Source organism: Chiloscyllium plagiosum, unplaced genomic scaffold (assembly GCF_037043375.1).
Source record: "Chiloscyllium plagiosum isolate Xiang-an unplaced genomic scaffold, Cpla_swu_hap1 HiC_scaffold_25, whole genome shotgun sequence".
Lineage (NCBI taxonomy): Eukaryota > Metazoa > Chordata > Chondrichthyes > Orectolobiformes > Hemiscylliidae > Chiloscyllium > Chiloscyllium plagiosum.
This window is the reverse complement of record NW_028270163.1, coordinates 58,449,989-58,469,723: the sequence shown is the minus strand read 5'-3', so window position 1 is coordinate 58,469,723 and position 19,735 is coordinate 58,449,989.

Below are 19,735 nucleotides of genomic sequence, written 5' to 3'. Positions count from 1 at the left end.
GTGAGTGTAACTGGAATGGAATGGAGTGGGACAGTGAGTGTGACTGGAATGGAACGGAGCGGGACAGTGAGTGTGACTGGAAAGGAACGGAGTGGGACAGTGCGTGTGTCTGGAAAGGAACGGAGCGGGACAGTGAGTATGACTGGAATGGAACGGAGTGGGACAGTGAGTGTGTCTGGAACAGAGTGGGACAATGAGTGTGACTGGAATGGAACGGAGTGGGAGAGTGAGTGTGACTGGAATGGAACGGAGTCGGACAGTGAGTGTGTCTGGAAAGGAACGAAGCGGGACAGTGAGTGTGTCTGGAATGGAACGGAGTGGGACAGTGAGTGTGTCTGGAACAGAATGGGACAGTGAGTGTGACTGGAATGGAACGGAGTGGGACAGTGAGTGTGTCTGGAACAGAATGGGACAGTGAGTGTGACTGGAATGGAACGGAGTGGGACAGTGAGTGTGTCTGGAACAGAGTGGGACAGTGAGTGTGACTGGAATGGAACGGAGTTGGACAGTGAGTGTGTCTGGAATGGAACGGAGTGGGACAGTGAGTGTGTCTGGAATGGAACGGAGTGGGACAGTGAGTGTGACTGGAATGGAACGGAGCGGGACAGTGAGTGTGTCTGGAAAGGAACGGAGTGGGACAGTGAGTGCATCTGGAATGGAACGGAGCGGGACAGTGAGTGTGTCTGGAATGGAACGGAGCGGGATAGTGAGTGTGTCTGGAATGGAACAGAGTGGGACAGTGAGTGTGACTGGAATGGAACGGAGTGGGACAGTGAGTGTGTCTGGAAATGGAACGGAGTGCGACAGTGAGTGTGTCTGGAATGGACTGGAGTCGGACAGTGAGTGTGACTGGAATGGAACGGAGCGGGACAGTGAGTGTGACTGGAATGGAACGGAGTGGGACAGTGAGTGTGTCTGGAATGGAACGGAGTGGGACAGTGAGTGTGTCTGGAACAGAGTGGGACAGTGAGTGTGATTGGAATGGAACGGAGTGGGACAGTGAGTGTGTCTGGAATGGAACGGAGTCGGACAGTGAGTGTGTCTGGAAAGGAACGGAGCGGGACAGTGAGTGTGTCTGGAATGGAACGGAGTGGGACAGTGAGTGCGTCTGGAACAGAGTGGGACCGTGAGTGTGACTGGAATGGAACGGAGTCGGACAGTGAGTGTGTCTGGAATGGAACGGAGTGGGACAGTGAGTGTGTCTGGAACAGAGTGGGACAGTGAGTTTGACTGGAATGGAACGGAGTTGGACAGTGAGTGTGTCTGGAATGGAACGGAGTGGGACAGTGAGTGTGTCTGGAATGGAACGGAGTGGGACCGTGAGTGTGACTGGAATGGAACGGAGCGGGACAGTGAGTGTGTCTGGAAAGGAACGGACTGGGACAGTGAGTGTATCTGGAATGGAACGGAGCGGGACAGTGAGTGTGTCTGGAATGGAACGGAGCGGGACAGTGAGTGTGTCGGGAAAGGAACGGAGCGGGACAGTGAGTGTGTCTGGAATGGAACGGAGCGGGACAGTGAGTGTGTCTGGAATGGAACGGAGCGGGACAGTGAGTGTGACTGGAATGGAACGGAGTCGGACAGTGTGTGTGTCTGGAATGGAACGGAGCGGGACAGTGAGTGTGTCTGGAATGGAACGGAGTGGGACCGTGAGTGTGACTGGAATGGAACGGAGCGGGACAGTGAGTGTGTCTGGAAAGGAACGGACTGGGACAGTGAGTGTATCTGGAATGGAACGGAGCGGGACAGTGAGTGTGTCTGGAATGGAACGGAGCGGGACAGTGAGTGTGTCGGGAAAGGAACGGAGCGGGACAGTGAGTGTGTCTGGAATGGAACGGAGCGGGACAGTGAGTGTGTCTGGAATGGAACGGAGCGGGACAGTGAGTGTGACTGGAATGGAACGGAGTCGGACAGTGTGTGTGTCTGGAATGGAATGGAGCGGGACAGTGAGTGTGTCTGGAATGGAACGGAGCGGGACAGTGAGTGTGACTGGAATGGAACGGAGTCGGACAGTGTGTGTGTCTGGAATGGAACGGAGCGGGACAGTGAGTGTGTCTGGAATATCTGAGATCAGTGAAGAGGCTGAGAATAGTTAGTGAGAGAATTTGAGAGGATTGGAGGGATAGATCAGATGTGTGAGGCTCAAGTGGAGAGAAAAAGGGAATGGGACGGGTATGGGAACAAGTATTTCCCCCAGAGCCAGGATAGCAGCAGCAACACAATTAACAAGGACAAAGCTGCAGTCTTTTTTAATAACATGGAATACTTTCAGTCCAAAGTCATTAGGGTTCCTGTCACTGTGAATTTTTGTATAAAGTAGACAGGATTTTAAAAAAAAGATAAAATATTGCTTTGCAAATGTAACAAAGGAAATTTGGGTCCTTTGATTTTTGAAATTTTCTCGTTTTCTGAATTCATGTAACTAAATCTCAGTCAGTCGCTGTTTAATTGATGTATTTGCTCCAAAATGCCAAGGTAGTATGGTCAGGGGAGTGTCAGGTATTTTTTGACAAGTCAAAACCATTCTGATCATGAACTAATATTGCCTGCACCAAATTTCAGTAAGCCCTTCAAGATAGCAATTGATTCTAATAATTCGAGAATGGGTGCAAGAAGATGGGTTGAGTCCAGGGAACACAGTACAATACTTCTCTAAGAAGCTAAACTGCTTTTAAAAATATACTCTTTGGTAGAAAAAGAATCCTGGGATTGCTAATGGCTTTTAAACACTTTAAAGTATATGTCCCTTAAGGCTACAGTGAGATCATAAGCAACTAGCCTTTGTGAAAAAGTTTTAAAACCAAGATGCCAGACTACTTTAATGGAGTTTGCTATTAAGACCATAAGACCATAAGACATAGGAGTGGAAGTAAGGCCATTCGGCCCATCGAGTCCACTCTGCCATTCAATCATGGCTGATGCGCATTTCAGCTCCACTTACCAGCATTCTCCCCGTAGCCCTTAATTCCTCGAGACAACAAGAATCTATCAATCTCGGCCTTGAAGACATTTAGCGTCCCGGCTTCCACTGCATTCCGTGGCAATGAATTCCACAGGCCCACCACTCTCTGGCTGAAGAAATGTCTCCGCATTTCTGTTCTGAAATGACCCCCTCTAATTCTAAGGCTGTGTCCACGGGTCCTAGTCTCCTCGTTTAACTGAAACAATTTCCTAGCATCTACCTTTTCCAAGCCATGTATTATTTTGTACGTCTCTATTAAGTCTCCCCTTAATCTTCTAAACTCCAATGAATACAATCCCAGTATCCTCAGCCGTTCCTCATATGTTAGACCTGTCATTCCAGGGATCATCCGTGTGAATCTCTGCTGGACACGTTCCAGTGCCAGTATGTCCTTCCTGAGGTGTGGGGACCAAAACTGGACACAGTACTCCAAATGGGGCCTAACCAGAGCTTTATAAAGTCTTAGTAGTACATCTCTGCTTTTATATTCCAACCCTCTTGAGATAAGAGACAACATTGCATTCGCTTTCTTAATCACGGACTCAACCTGCATGTTTACCTTTAGAGAATCCTCGACTAGCACTCCCAGATCCCTTTGTGCTTTGGCTTTATTAATTTTCTCACCATTTAGAAAGTAGTCTTTGCTTTTATTCTTTTTGCCAAAGTGCAAGACCTCGCACTTGCTCACGTTAAATTCCATCAGCCATTTCCTGGACCACTCTCCCAACCTGTCGAGATCCTTCTGTAGCCTCCCCACTTCCTCAGTACTACCTGCCTGTTCACCTAACTTCGTATCATCGGCAAACTTCGCTAGAATGCCCCCAGTTCCCTCATCCAAATCATTAATATATAATGCGAACAGCTGTGGCCCCAGCACCGAACCCTGCGGGACACCGCTCGTCACCGGCTGCCATTCTGAAAAAGAACCTTTTATCCCAACTCTCTGCCTTCTGTTAGACAGCCAATCCTCAATCCATCCCAGCAGCTCATCTCGAACACCATGGGCCCTCACCTTGCTCAGCAGCCTCCTGTGTGGCACCTTATCAAAGGCCTTTTGAAAGTCTAGATAGACCACATCCACTGGGTTTCCCCGGTCTAACCTACTTGTTACCTCTTCAAAAAATTCCAACAGGTTTGTCAGGCATGACCTCCCTTTACTAAATCCATGTTGACTTGTTCTAATCAGACTCTGCTCTTCCAAGAATTTAGAAACCTCATCCTTAATGATGGATTCTAGAATTTTACCAACAACCGAGGTTAAGCTGATTGGCCTATAATTTTCCATCTTTTGCCTTGATCCTTTCTTGAACAAGGGGGTTACAACAGCCATCTTCCAATCATCCGGGACCTTTCCTGACTGCAGTGACTCTTGAAAGATCTCAACCAATGCCTCTGTTATTTCCTCAGCCACCTCTCTCAGAACTCTAGGGTGTATCCCATTGGGGCCAGGAGATTTATCAATTTTAAGACTTTTTAACTTTTCTAGCACTATCTCTTTCGTAATGGCAACCATACTCAACTCAGCCCCGTGACACCCTTTAATCTTTGGGATATTACTCATGTCTTCCACTGTGAAGACTGACGCAAAGTACTTGTTAAGTTCTCCTGCTATTTCCTTATCTCCCATCACTAGGCTTCCTGCATCAGTTTGAAGTGGCCCAATGTCTACTTTTGCCTGTCATTTGTTTCTTATGTACTGAAAGAAACTTTTACTATTATTTCTAATATTACTGGCTAGCCTACCTTCATATTTGATCCTCTCCTTTCTTATTACACTCTTTGTTATCCTCTGTTTGCTTTTGAATCCTTCCCAATCTTCTGATTTCCCACTGTTCTTAGCCACTTTATAGGATCTCTCTTTTTCTTTAATACATTTCCTGACTTCCTTTGTCAGCCAAGGTTGTCTAATCCCTCCCCGGTTAATCTTTCTTTTCTTGGGAATGAACCTCTGTACAGTGTCCTCAATTATACCTACAAACTCCTGCCATTACAGCCTTATAGAGTCATACAGTCATGGAGATGTACAGAATGGAAACAGTCTTCGGTCCAACCCGTCCATACCGACCAGATATCCCAACCCAATCTAGTCCCACCTGCCAGCATTTGGCCCATATCCCTCCAAACCCTTCCTATTCATATACCCATCCAGACACCTTTTAAATGTTGTAACTGTATCAGACTCCACCACTTCCTCTGGCAGCTCATTCCATACACGTACCACGCTCTGCGTGAGAAAATTGCCCCTTAGATCCCTTTTATATATTTCCCCTCTCAACCTAAACCTATGCCCTCCAGTTCTGGACTCCCCCACCCCAGGGAAAAGACTTTATCTCTTTACTCTATCCATGCTCCTGTGGGCGGCACAGTGGCACAGTCCATGCTCCTGTGGGCGGTACGGTGGCTCAGTGGTTAGCACTGCTGCCTCAAAGCGCCAGAGACCCAGGTTCAATTCCCGCCTCAGGCGACTGACTGTGTGGAGTTTGCATGTTCTCCCCGTGTCTGCGTGGGTTTCCTCTGGGTGCTCCGGTTTCCTCCCACAGTCCAAAGATGTGCAGGTCAGGTGAATTGGCCATGCTAAATTGCCCGTAGTGTTAGGTAAGGGGTAAATGTAGGGGTATGAGTGGGTTGCGCTTCGGCAGGTTGGTGTGGACTTGTTGGGCCGAAGGGCCTGTTTCCACACTGTAATGTGATCTAATCTAATCTCATGATTTTATAAAGCTCTATAAGGTCACTCACTCAGCCTCCGACACTCTGGGAAAACAGCCCCAGCCTGTTCAGCCTCTCCCTATAGCCAAATCCTCCAACCCTGGCAACATCCTTGTAAATCTTTTCTGAACCCTTTCAAGTTTCACAACATCCTTCCGATAGGAAGGAAACCAGGATTGCAAGCAATATTCCAAAAGTGGCCTAACCAATGTCTTGTACAGCCGCTACATGACCTCCCAACTCCTGTACTCAATGCTCTGACCAATAAAGGAAAGCATACCAAATGCCTTCTTCACTATCCTATCTACCTGAGACTCTACTTTCAAGGAGCTATGAACCCGCATTCCAAGGTCTCTTTGTTCAGCAACACTCCCCAGGGCCTTACCATTAAGCGTATAAGGCCTGCTCTGAGTTGCTTTTCCAAAATGCAGCACCTCACATTTATCTAAATTAAACTCTATCTGTCACTTCCCAGCTCATTGGCCCAAGATCAAGATCCCATTGTAATCTGCGGTAACCTTCTTTGCTGTCCACTACACCTCCAATTTTGGTGTCACCTGCAAACTTACTAACTATACCTCCAATGTTCATATACAAATCATTTATGCAAATGACGAAAAATAGGGGACCCAGCATTGATCCTTGTGGCACTCCACTGGTCACAGGTCTCCAGTCTGAAAAACAACCTTCCACCACCACCACCCTCTGTCTTCTACCTTTGAGCCAGTTCTGTTTCCAAATGGCTAATTCTCCCTGTATTCCATGAACTCTAGCCTTGCTAACCAGTCTCCAATGAGGAACCTTGTTGAACGCCTTACCGAAGTCCATATAGATCACGTCCACCGCTCTGCCTTCATCAATCATAGAGTCATAGAGATGTACAACATGGAAACAGACCCTTCAGTCCATCCCATTCATGCCAACCAGATATCACAACCCAATCTAGTCCCACCTGCCTGCACCCAGCACATATCCCTCCAAACCCTTCCTATTCATATCCTTTTTATTACTTTTTCAAAAAAAAAATCAATCAAGTTCATGAGACATGATTTCCCATGTAGAAAACCATGTTGACTGTCCCTAATCAGTCTTTGCCTTTCCTAATACGTGTACATCCTGTCCCTCAGGATTCACTCCAACAACTTGCCCACCGCTGAGGTCAGGCTCACTGGTCTATAGTTCCCTGGCTTGTCCTTACCACCCTTCTTAAACAGTGGCACCACGTTAGCCAACTGCCATTCTTCAGGCACCTCACCTGTGACTGTCGATGATACAAATATCTCAGCAAGGGGCCCAGCAATCACTTCTCTAGCTTCCCACAGAGTTCTAGGGTACACCTGATCAGATCTTGGGGATTTATCCACTTTTATGCGTTTGAAGACATCCAGCACTTCCTCCTCTGTAATATGACACTTTTAAGATATTACCATCCATTTCCCCACATTCTATATCTTCCATGTCCTTCTCCACAGTAAACACTGATGCAAAATATTCCTTTAGTATCTCTCCCATCTCTGGTGGCTCCACACAAAGGCCACGTTGCTGATCTTGGAGGGGCCCTATTCACTCCCGAGTTACCCTTTTGTCCTTAATGTATTTGTAATGAATTTATCTTTTTAAAGATTGTTCTTTTCCCCACAATGTGAACAATGTAATTAATTGCTGATGATTTGTCAAGAGTATAAAGTTGTTTTTAAATTATCTGTGTATCATTAAAGTACCACACCTTTGAAGTAAATGTCCATCAAGGTTATAATAAGACATTGTTAAAAATCACACAACACCAGGTTATAGTCCAACAGGTTTGACTGAAAGCACACTAGCTTTCAATTAAACCTGTTGGACTATAACCTGGTGTTGCGTGATTTTTAACTTTGTACACCCCAGTCCAACACCAGCATCTCCAAATCATGACAATGAGACATTGGTATGACTAGATTAGCAACTAACTTTTGTGGAAAGGTAGTGAGTGAAAACATGAAATGCTTCAAAATAAAACACAACTTGTGGTGTCCTGTGTCATTCTGCATTAGTAGTTCATCACATTGAGCATGGAACAGTAAACACTCCACAGCAATCTTGGGGTAATGAGAACAAATTTAGAAAAAGTCATACTTCATTACACAAAATACATTTCAATTGAAATGAATTCTTTCCCCCAGGCCAGTTTATACCAAATCCTCAACATTACTGTACAACTAGAAAGTGGTATTGTTCTCCTTGTTTTGGAGTGCTTGCACAAGTGGGAAGGTATGACCTCGTGCCATCAAACTACCTCCATTTCAAGTTAATGTACCAGAATCACTTCTGTTACTCTTAATTTAAAATTTAATTTGCATGCTGCATTAGTAATTTCTTTCAACTGGCTTCACTATTTCTGTAACAACACACATGATGCAAGATTATATCCGCAGCGTTTTTGTTTGAAATTGAGTCAGGGACAGCTTGGATTCAGCACAAATGACACACAATTTAGAGTTTTTATTAAGCTGGAGAGCTTTTGTTTTTAACACATCCTTTCATGCCCAATTTATTCCTAATACATATTGTAAATAAATGTCATATATGAGTCCAAAAAAAAGACAGGGTATAAATCGTGGAATTATTCAATTAAAATACATCTGTTCCAGATGAGAATTTGACAAAATAAAATTGAGGGTCAACAATTTTTTCCCTTCTGCTAACCGATACTAGACAATAGGTAGGGCAAGGAAGGAGGGTGAATGGTATCCAGGATCATTGCATTGAAATGGTGTGAATTAATTATCAACTGTGTCTCATTTTGGTAGCACTGTCGCCTCTGAGGAAGGGGCACTCTCAGTGCAGTCCTGAGCAGTGTCATATTGCCAAAGGGATCATAGTAGAGATTAGACCCCAACCTTCTTTCACTCTGGTGGACCTACAAGATCCCAGAGCTGTTTGTGAAGAAGAGCAGTTCATTCCACTGTCCTGACCAATATTTATCCCAAAATCATCATAAATAAAAAGCAGAGATCTGTTCATTTCAGAGCATCATGGAATGGTATAGCACAGAACAGGCCATTTGGCCATTGGATTCTGTGCTGGCTCTTTGCAGAGTAATCCAGTTGGTTCCATTCTATGAGTCTCTCTTAATATTTCTGCCAATTTTTCTCCTTTCAATTTTTCTTCCAGGTTCGATTCCAGCCTCGGGCGACTGTCTGTGTGGAGTTTGCACGTTCTCCCCATGTCTGTGTGGGTTTCCTCCGGGTGCTCCGGTTTCCTCCCACAGTCCAAAGATGTGCAGGTCAGGTGAATTGGCCATGCTAAATTGTCCATAGTGTTAGGTGCATCAGTCAGAGGGAAATGTGTCTGGGTGGGTTACTCTTCGGAGGGTCAGTGTGGACTGGTTGGGCCGAAGGGCCTGTTTCCACACTGTAGAGAATCTAATCTAATCTAATCTAAATTTTTTTTTTTGAAAGCTCCTGCTAAGTCTGTTTCCAACCCAGCATTGCAATCAGAACCTTAATGACTTGTTGAGTGAAAACAAAACTACCCTTCGGGTTCCTCTAATTGTTTTACCTTTCACCTTAAATTTGTGTTTCTGGTTACTGATGCTTCAGCCAACAGAAATAGCTTATTGAATTGAGTATACCGCTTGTTTGTGAAGTCTTTCTGTGCATAAACCGGCTGTCAAATTTCCTACATGACAACAGCTTCCTCATTTCAAACCTTCTCCTTAGCTTCAGAATGTTTTGAGCAGAATATATAAGATGTGCAATAAAAAAAATGCATGCCTTTCTTTCTTTCAGATTAATGCTAGGGCTTGTCTTCAGGAACCACTGACTGTCGAGTCCACACCATCTCAGTGTAGCATAATAATGATGATGGGCTCAGCCGACCTACAGGGAATGAAATAAGGGAAAAACTGAACCAATGTTCCGTCCCAAGGCACTCAAACCATTGCACAACTCCGACCCCCACAAGCTCCTAGGTTTCCCTGGTACTTCAGGAGATGAGGTAAGCCATTAATTTTTTTTCTCTCTATCTGAATCCAACACCCCAGACAGTAGCTAACAATTCACTCCCATCTGGTATTAAACAGCTTATGGGCTCTGCGGTATCAGATCCTGTACATATGCAGCAGACACCAGGGAAAATCTGGCAGTTCACCAACATCTGCTACCCTATAGCTCATTGTAACTCAATGTCAAGTTTGCTTTTTATAAACTGCAGGAGTCCTACATGCACTAAATCAAGAAAGCCAACATCTGACAGCATGTTGTGCTGATGATGAATCATATAATTTCAAAACATAGTACACATTAAGTTATGTATTCACCTATTCTCACATCTGGCAGTGCACGTTGAGCTGTTAACTTCTCTGCAGAAGCAGGGCAAGCTGTCGATTTACTTACTGCAGTAGCAGAGCAGATATTCATCACTGATGGAGGAGCCCATCATTAGTCCACTTGCATTGCTGTATAACAACATGCCTAATTTCAAATCTTAAAAATATCTGGATCACAAATGACACATATCCCAAGCCTCCAGTTTTGCAAGCTTCATTCCAATGGTCAATAAACAATCCAGGATAATGAATAATGAAAATGTAGCCCTGCACTCGCCTTTTTCAAATTACAACCTGACAGAACCATTCACCGTAATAACTGACAGATATAAATTTAAATAAAATGGACTTTCTCACCCATTTGTTTTACATTACAAATCAAAACCAAAGGAATTCACTACTTTTAGATTCCCCAATGAGGTAGCCACCAGGGTAAACAAGCATGACAACTGGCATAATGAGGGAGATTCTCTGACCTGTATAACCACTTTTGTTTGGGAAGATGCTGCATGCAAACTCACAGGCAACGTCTCGCGTCAGATCCACACCAAATGCACTGAACGATCACATCAATCCACCGTCCTACAACATCGATCCCAAATGCTGAATTAATCAACAAGTATGTCAGTCAAAAACTTATTAATTCAGATTGTTCGGATGTTGTGGAATCATAGAGTTATACAGCATGGAAACAGACCCTTTGGTCCAACCAGTCCATTGCAGACTATAATGCCAAACTAAAATGGTCACACCTGCCTGCAGTGGGCCCATGTCCATCCAGACATTTCTTATTCAGATACTTATCTAAATGTCTCTTCAACATTGTAACTGTACCCACACCCACCACTTCCTTGGGAGGTTCATTCCACACACGAATCACTTTCTGTGTAAAACAATTGTCCCTCCTGTCTTTTCTAAATCTTTCTTCCTCTCACCTTAAAAATATGCCCCCTCATTCTGAAATGCCCTGCCTGAGGTAAAATACACCTGCCATTCACCTTATCTACACCCCTCATGAGTTTATAAACCTCTATAAGGTCACCTCTCATCCTCCTACACTTCAGTGAAAAAGGTGCCAGCCTATCCAGGCTCTCCTTATAACTCAAATCTTCCATTCCCAGCAACATCCTGGCAAATCTCTTCTGAACCCTCTTTGGGTTAATAATGTCCTTTCTATAGCAGAGCGATCAGAACTGAATACAGTACACTGGAAGAGGCCTCACCTACGTCCTGCACAACCTCAGCATGACGTCCCAAGTCCTATACTCAAAGGTCTGGGCAATGATGTCATTACATTAAATACCAGTATTACTATAATAAAACTACACTGATTTCCTTTCTTCATCAAACTAATTTATATAAAACATACTGTGAACACTGGAGATCTGAAATAAAAACAGAAACTGCAATAGAAACTCAGCAGGTGTGGAGAGAGGAAGAGAGCCATCACTTTAAGTTTGATATAACTGTTCTTTGGAATTGAAGGGGCACAAAGCGTAATGGGTTTTATGGTGTAGAGAAAAGAGGACGGGAAAAAGAATGGAGCAGATGGCAAAGATGCCCCACAGCAAACAGCAAAGGGAGTGGTAGGTGGTTGGGAGGTTTGTAGAAGACGGAGTGCTCAAAACAGAGCACAGACTTCATGGACTACATTATTGTACTCAATGCTGATGACTAGGCTGTAAAATGCCTCAAAGAAAAATGAGGTGCTGTTCCTCCACACTGTATGGGCTTCAGTGGAACAAATCAGCAGGCCTAGGACAGAAATATTAGCATGAGAGTATTGAACCCATATGATCATAAGATAGAGGAGCAGAATTAGGCCATTCCGCCCATCGAGTCTGCTCCACCATTCGATCATGGCGGATATGCTTCTCAATCCCATTCTCCTGCCTTGTCCCTGTAACCTTTGATCCCCTTACTAATCAAGAAATGATCTACCTTTTCTTAAGTATAGTCAATGTTTTGGCCTCCACAGCCCTCTTCAGCAATGACTTCCATAGATTCCCCACCCTCTGGCTGAAGAAACTCCTCCTCACCTCTGTTCTAAAAGGTCGGCCCTTCAGTCTGAGGCTCTGGCCTCGTGTCTTAGTCTCTCCTACGAGTGGAAATATTTTTGTCAATCCACTCTATCCAGGCCTCTCACATCCAGGGGGATGTGGCTGTACACTTCAGCCACATCCCCCTCATCCATCTAAAGTCAATCAAGTACAGATCCAGAGTCCTCAACCATTCCTCATATTACAAGCCCTTCACTCCCAGGATTATTCTTGTAAACCTCCTCTGGACCCCCTCCAATAGCAGCACATCCTTTCAGAGATACAGGGCTCAAAACTGCTCACAATATTCCAAATACAGTCTGACCAGAGCCTAATACAGCTTCAGCAGTACATCCCTGCTCTTGTATTCTCGCCCTCTTGAAATGAATGCTAATATTGCACTTACCTTCCTAACTCTCACCTGAATGTGCACGTTAATCTTAAGACAATCCCAAACGAGGATTCCCAAGTCCCTTTGTGTTTCAGATTTCCAAAGCCTTCCCCATTTAGAAAATAGTCTATTTTTCCACCAAAGTGCATAAGTTCAAACCTTCCCACATTGTTTTCCATCTGCTGCTTCCTTGCTCAGTCTCCTTGCCAGTCCAAGTCGTTCTGCAGCCTCCCCACTTCCTCAACACTACCTGCCCTTCCACCTATATTTGTGTCATCTGCAAACTTAGCAACAATACCCTCAGTTTCTTCATCCATGTCATTAATGTGTAATGGGAATAGTTGTGGTCCCAACACTGACCCCTGTGGAACTCTACTAGTCACTTGCTGCCATCCTGAAAAGACCCCTTTATCCCCACTCTCGGCCTTCTGCCAGTCAGCCAATCCTCTCTCCATGTCAGTATCTTGCCCCTAACACCATGAGCTATTACTTCGCAGCCTCCCGTGCAGCACCTTGTCAAAGGCCTTCTGGAAATCCAAGCAGATCATATTCACTGGCTCTCCTTTGTCTAACTTTCTCATTACCTCATCAAAGAATTCTAACAGATTTGTCAGGTACGACCTGCCCTGTTTACCATGCACTTCCAAGTACTCCACAATCTCAATCTCATCCTTAATAATGGAACCTAAAATCTTATCAGCTACCAAAGTCAGGTAACCATGCTATGGTTTCCTGCCTTTTGCCTCCCTCCCTTCTTAAACAGGGTATTACGATAGCCACTTTCCAGTCCTTTGGTACCCTCCCTGACTCCAGTGATTCCTGATAGTTCACCAATAATGCCACCATAATGTCCTCAGCTATATTCTTAAGAACGCTGGGGTGTAGTCCATCTGGTCAAGGTGCTTTATCCACCTTCAGATGTTTCAGCTTCCCTAGCACTTTCTCCTTAGTGATGGTCACTACACTCACCTCTGCCCCTTGTCTCTCTTGAAGCTCTGCTATGCTGCTATTGTCTTCAACTGTGAAAACGGATGCAAAGTTCTAATTCAGTTCCTTCGCCATTTTGTTGTTCCCCATTACTACTTTTTCAGCCTCACTTTCCAATGGTCCAATGTTCTCTCTTACCTTTTATGCACCTAAGGAAACTTCTTGCAATCTTCTTTTATTTGACTAGCTAGCTTTTTTGGATATTTCTTCTCTATCACCTCCTTTACTGCTTTTTTAAGTTTTCCTCTGCTGGTTTTAAAAGGCTTCCCATTAATCTTCACCACATTGTCTGCTTTTTCTTTTGCTTTTATGCTGTTCCTGACTTCCCTTGTCAGCCATGGTTACCTCAACCTTCCCTCAGTATATTTCTTCTTCCTTGGGATGAATCTCTGTTGTGCCTCCTGAATTATCCCCAGAAACTCCTGCCATTGCTGCTCCCCTGTCTTCCTCGCTGGGCTCCCCTTCCCAATCAGCTCTGGCCAGCTCCTCCCTCATGTCTGTGGAGTTACCTTTACTCTATTGGAATACCATTAGATCTGATTACAGTTTCTCTGTTTTAAACTGCAGGCTGAATTCCATTATATCGTCACCACTGCCAATAGTGAGATCATAAGCAACTAGCCTTTGTGAAAAAGTTTTAAAACCAAAATTCTAGACTACTTTCATGGAGTTTTCTATTACAGCCTTATAGAGTCATACAGTCATAGAGACGTACAGCATGGAAACAGCCTTTAGTTCAACTTGTCCATGCTGACCAGATATCCTAACCCAATCTAGTCCTACCTGCCAACACCCGGCCCACATCTCTCCAAACCCTTTCTATTCATCCAGACACCTTTTAAATGTTGCAATTGTACCAGCCTCCACCACATCCTCTGGCAGCTCATTCCAATACTTTGCCCACCACAAACGTAAGACTAACTGGTCAGTAATTCCCAGGATTATCCCTATTGCCTCTCTTGAACAAGAGAATAACATTTGCCGCCCTCCAATCATCTGGCACTACGCCAGTGGACTTTGAGAATGCAAAGATCATCGCCAAAGATGCAGCAATCTTTTCCCTTGCCTTCTGTGGTAACCGAGGGTATATCCCGTCTGGCCCAGGGGACATATGTATCCTTATGTTATTCAAAATTTTCAGCACAGCATCCTTCTTAACACAACCTGTTCAAGCATATCACGCTGTTAAACGCTGACCTTAGAAACGTCAAGGTCCTTCTCAGTAGTGAATACTGAAACAAAGTATTCATTAAGGACCTCCCCTACCTCCTCCGATTTCAGGAACAAGTTCCCTGCACTATCCCTGATTGGCCTTACCCTCACTCTGGCCATCCTCTTGTTCCTCACATTGCTTGCTGACAAAGCCAAATTGCTGACATCCATGGATTGATGGTAGATGGCCAGATCTGATTCCAACCAACGTGGGTCCAAGCCTTTGAGAATTGGTTACAATACACTCTTTCTTGTTTTGCTAGATAGAATTTACACATACCAATGTTTCTGTTTATCAGTTGCCAAGGGATGTATACAGAGAAAATGATTTCAGAAGAGACTCCAGTAGCTTCAAGGGTATCTTCTTTACACTTTTATATCTAGAAAACAGACTTCTTAGACGAGAAAAGATTTCTAGACAACCATTACCACAGACGTCCTCTAACCCTCTCAAACCCAGGCTTTTCAGTAACTAAGGCAATAACCTCCACCATCTTATCATCTTGAAAGATTTGTTTACCTTTTCTCAAAAGTCACTTGATTTTCAGTGAACTTCAAGTAAACTACAGCATACATTAGACTGTTAGTCTCATTTCCAAAAAAAAGTCATTCAAGAATAGGTCCAAATGGTTCAAAGTCTTCTAATTTTTCATGCTTAAGTAAAAATATGTAATCAACACAATCCAACATTGAGGAATAAAACATAATTTCTACATGCGCTTCACGATAATGCAGACATGAAAGCAAAAATTGAAAATTATATTCATCCATCTTTTTTCACTCGTTCTACAAAATCAAAATAATTTCTTGTCATCTTCTTAATCTCCAAAACTACTCCACATAATTTTACTCTGGATAGACCATCAACAAGGATATAATCTTTTCTAGCAATATGAATATTTTAATGTTATTAGATTGAATTAGCAAACTTCATTGAAACAATCTTGCACTTTGATTTTAAAATGTTTCTACAAAGGCCAAGGGATTATGATCAATATATATCAGTGTTTCTTTGTGGTCATGTTAGATATAGACTTAGAAATGTTTAAAATCTGTTAAAATTCCCAGAGTTTTCTTTTCTACTGTTGCACATTTCTTTTGATGCTGACTCTATTTCTTAGAAAAGCACCGTCCTGGCTTTTCTACCCTTGATTCATCTTCTTGCAACAAAACAGATCCACCTCAAGTCACGAACATTAATCAGCATTTTAAATTTAGTTAAAGCAGAGGTGGCAATCTCTACTTTATTTGTTAGGACTGTCTTCAACTTCTCACAAGCAGCTTGTCTCTCTTTTGAGCATGAGGAGAAAGTGAGGTCTGCAGATGCTGGAGATCAGAGCTGAAAATGTGTTGCTGGAAAAGCGCAGCAGGTCAGGCAGCATCCAGGGAACAGGAGAATCGACATTTCGGGCATAAGCCCTTCTTCAGGAAGGGCTCTTTTGAGCATATCACCTTCAACTTGTTTTGCAATAAATCTGTTAGGGGAACATTATTGTGCTAAAATTTGGCACAAAAATCTTTGGTAGATTGTTTTAGGAATGGGGAATTCTATCAAAGTTTTTACTTTTGCTATCCATGACAACACTTGCCCTTGTCGTATATTGTATCCTAGATAAGTTACTTGTGCTTTCAGTAACCAACTCTTGGCAAGATTTCTTACTAAGTCAGCTAACTGTAGCTGTATAATAAGGCTTCCAGTTGTGTTACATGTTCTTCTCAGCTGTTGCTGAATGTGAGCACATTATCCAAGCAGGTACATTTAGGTACACTAATTGCAATGTAGTTCGTAAGTCCTTAGAAAATAGGTGAAGTGTTTTTAAAGCTGAAAATGTGTTGCTGGAAAAGCGCAGCAGGTCAAGCAGCATCCAAGGAACAGGAGAATCGACGTTTCGGGCATAAGCCCTTCTTCAGGAATGCCCGAAACGTCGATTCTCCTGTTCCCTGGATGCTGCCTGACCTGCTGCGCTTTTCCAGCAACACATTTTCAGCTCTGATCTCCAGCATCTGCAGACCTCACTTTCTCCTCGAAGTGTTTTTAAACCCAATGACATGATTTAACACTGACATAACCAATTTGGTGTGACAAAAGCTGATATTCCCTTGTTTTCTATCAAAGGTTTGTGCCATACTTGTGCCAACAGATTTATTGCAAAGTAATTGAAGTTTATATGCTCAAAAGGGGACCAAACTGCTTTTGAGAGGTTGAAGGGAATCTCAAAAAAATGAAGCAGAGATCGCCATCTCTGCTTTCACTAAGGTTAAAATGCTGATTAATGTTCGTGACTTGAGGCAATTCCTTAGCTTTTGATCCCATTGGTTCTTGCAAATATCCCTTCAATAAATCAATTTTAATAAGGCATCATGTTTTGCCAACCTTATTGATACAACCTTCCAACTGAGCAAGAATTTAGTTGACCCATCAGCTTTTGGAACTAATGCAATGGAGCACTCCAACTGATCTGACTAGATTTAACTATATGAGTTTCTAACATACATTGAAAGCTCAGCAGGTTTGTCTCAACTTAAACAATAGGAATATTGCTTCAGTGATTCGGACCCCATTCATTCACAACATGTCTGGCTAAAGTTGTAAACCATAGTTTATCTCTACAGATTGCCTTGAATACCACAAGATCCTCCCCATCTTCCCTTATTGTACAGGAGTACGTTGTCTAACTGTCTAAGTATTTCAGTAATGGCTAATCAGATATTAGGAAGTTAAATTTGTGAATTGTCCTCGTCTCCTTCTACCCTTCTCCTCCTGTCATTGTCAACTTCAACTATTCACAATATGTGACATACTTGCCCCTTCTTATCTTCCTGTCTCCAATGGTATCATTTCAACATGTTAATATAAAGACAACAAATTTTTCTTCCTGCCATCTGAGTATCTACCAGATAATTTACTTTAATTTCCTTAAGTACCTGGTAAGGATCACTGAATCTTGCTTCCAGAGATTCCCCGCTAAGGATAACAATACTAGCACTTTATCTGTTATTCAAAATGCTCTGATTTTAGCAGGCTTATCTGTCGATTGTTTCATCTTTGTGACATTTTTAAAAGCTCCTGTGTTACTTCGCATGCAGATCTGAGACCCCTTAATTAACATTGAGGATTTCTGTCCTAAAAAAACTTTTCCTTGATAAATTTTAATGGACTTTTTTTTAACCTCATGACCAAAGGTTAATTCTGATTCCAATGGACTAAATCCAGTGGATCAACTTAGTGAGTTTCTGGTACCAAATAACAAAACTCTAGAACTTTGCAGTTTCTTCCCTTTCTCGAGTCTATAAAACATAATTGTAAGACCAGAAAGGAATGCTGGGCAAACATTAGCATAGAAGTCCTTTCAAGGCTTTTTGCTTGCCTTTTTTATAATGTCATTTGATTTTCAGTGAAGAGCAGGTACTCCTGAGGTCACAGCAAACTGCTGGCTGCATTCCCACAGATCACATGGTTAAAAATCCTTAACAATTTACAACATATCCATGTAGTTCAAAATTTCATTTTTTATCAGATAGTCCTTAAATAAAACTATATATATTTCCAACAGGAACAAGATGGCATATGTGGGTGTAAGTTCGCTCGTGAGAGCTGGAAGGCTTTTTTTCAGACGTTTTGTCACCATACGAGCTAACACCATCAGTGAGCTTCTGGTGAAGCTCTGGTATGGCCTGCTTTTTATTTATGTGTTTAGATTTCCTTGGGTTGGTGATGTAATTTCCTGTTCTTTTTCTCAGGGGTTGGTCAATGGGGTCCAAGTCAATGTGTTTGTTGATAGAGTTCCAGTTGGAATGCCATGCTTCTAGGAATTCTCACACATCTCTGTTTGGCTTGTCCTGGGATGAATGTGTTGTCCCAGTCGAAGTGGTGTCCTTCCTCATCTGTATGTGAGAATACTAGTGAGAGAGGGTCATGTCTTTTTGTGGCTAGTTGATGTTGATGTATCCTGGTGGTTAGTTTCCTGCCTGTTTGTCCAATATGGTGTTTGTCACAAGTTCTTGCATGGTATTTTGTAAATGACATTAGTTTTGCTTGTTGCCTGTATAGATTCCTTCAAGTTCATTAGCTGCTGTTTTAGTGTGTTGGGGGGGTTTGTGGGCTACCATGATGCCAAGGGGTCTGAGTAGTTTGGCAGCCATTTCCGAGATGTCTTTGATGTAGGGGAGAGTGGCTAGGGTTTCTGGATGTGTTTTGTCAGCTTGTTTGGGTTTGTTGCTGAGAAATCGGCGGACTGTGTTCATTGGGTACCCATTCTTTTTGAATACACGGTAGAGATGATTTTCCTCTGCTCTGCGTAGTGCATCTGTGTTGCAGTGTGTGGTGGATCGTTGAAATGATGTTCTAATGCAGCTTTGTTTGGCGAACAGTGAAATGCTAGCAGGGTGGTAAAATAAGTGCCAGTAGACCATTTCATTCCATTAATTGGCTGCCTGTCTCTGCAGACAGACAAGCTGCTGCTGCCCCCACCCACGCCCCTCTACACACCCCCAAGGTCAAATCCAGGGTGGGAGGAACATACCTGATTTTTGCCCACGTGACCTTCACACCCATTTTATGACCCTCCCAATATCCTAGACATCCCAAAAAAGTTGGTAAAATTCAACCATTTGTCTCTGGGATTTAACCACTTTAATATCTTGAAAGAAGTTCTGGAATTTACATATTAATGAATTGAAACCTGCATCCCCATTCTAAGTGATTAAAGACTTAACAGCAATCTAGGTTTGTTCAATGTATCACATCAGTTGTCTGACACTGTGATCTTTTACTATAAATTCTGTGTCCTATGATCCTGCCCCACTAGTCACCTGATGAAGGAGCAGCGTTCAGAAAGCTTGTGTTTCCAAATACACCTGTTGGACTATAACCTGGTGTTGTGTGTTTTTTAACTTTGTCCACCCCAGTCCAACACCAGCTGCTCCACATCACACCTTAATACCATTAGCCTCATGAAAATTAGAAATTCTGTGATCCAGGTTAATTAATAAAAGAACAATAAAATACCACAATTCCGATTTTTGATAGATAATAATCATAAATGCTATAACAGAATTAGATAAAGTAAGTTGGTGCGGGGAGTGGGGTGCTTGGTTCACACGGAACATAAACACCTTTATATACCATT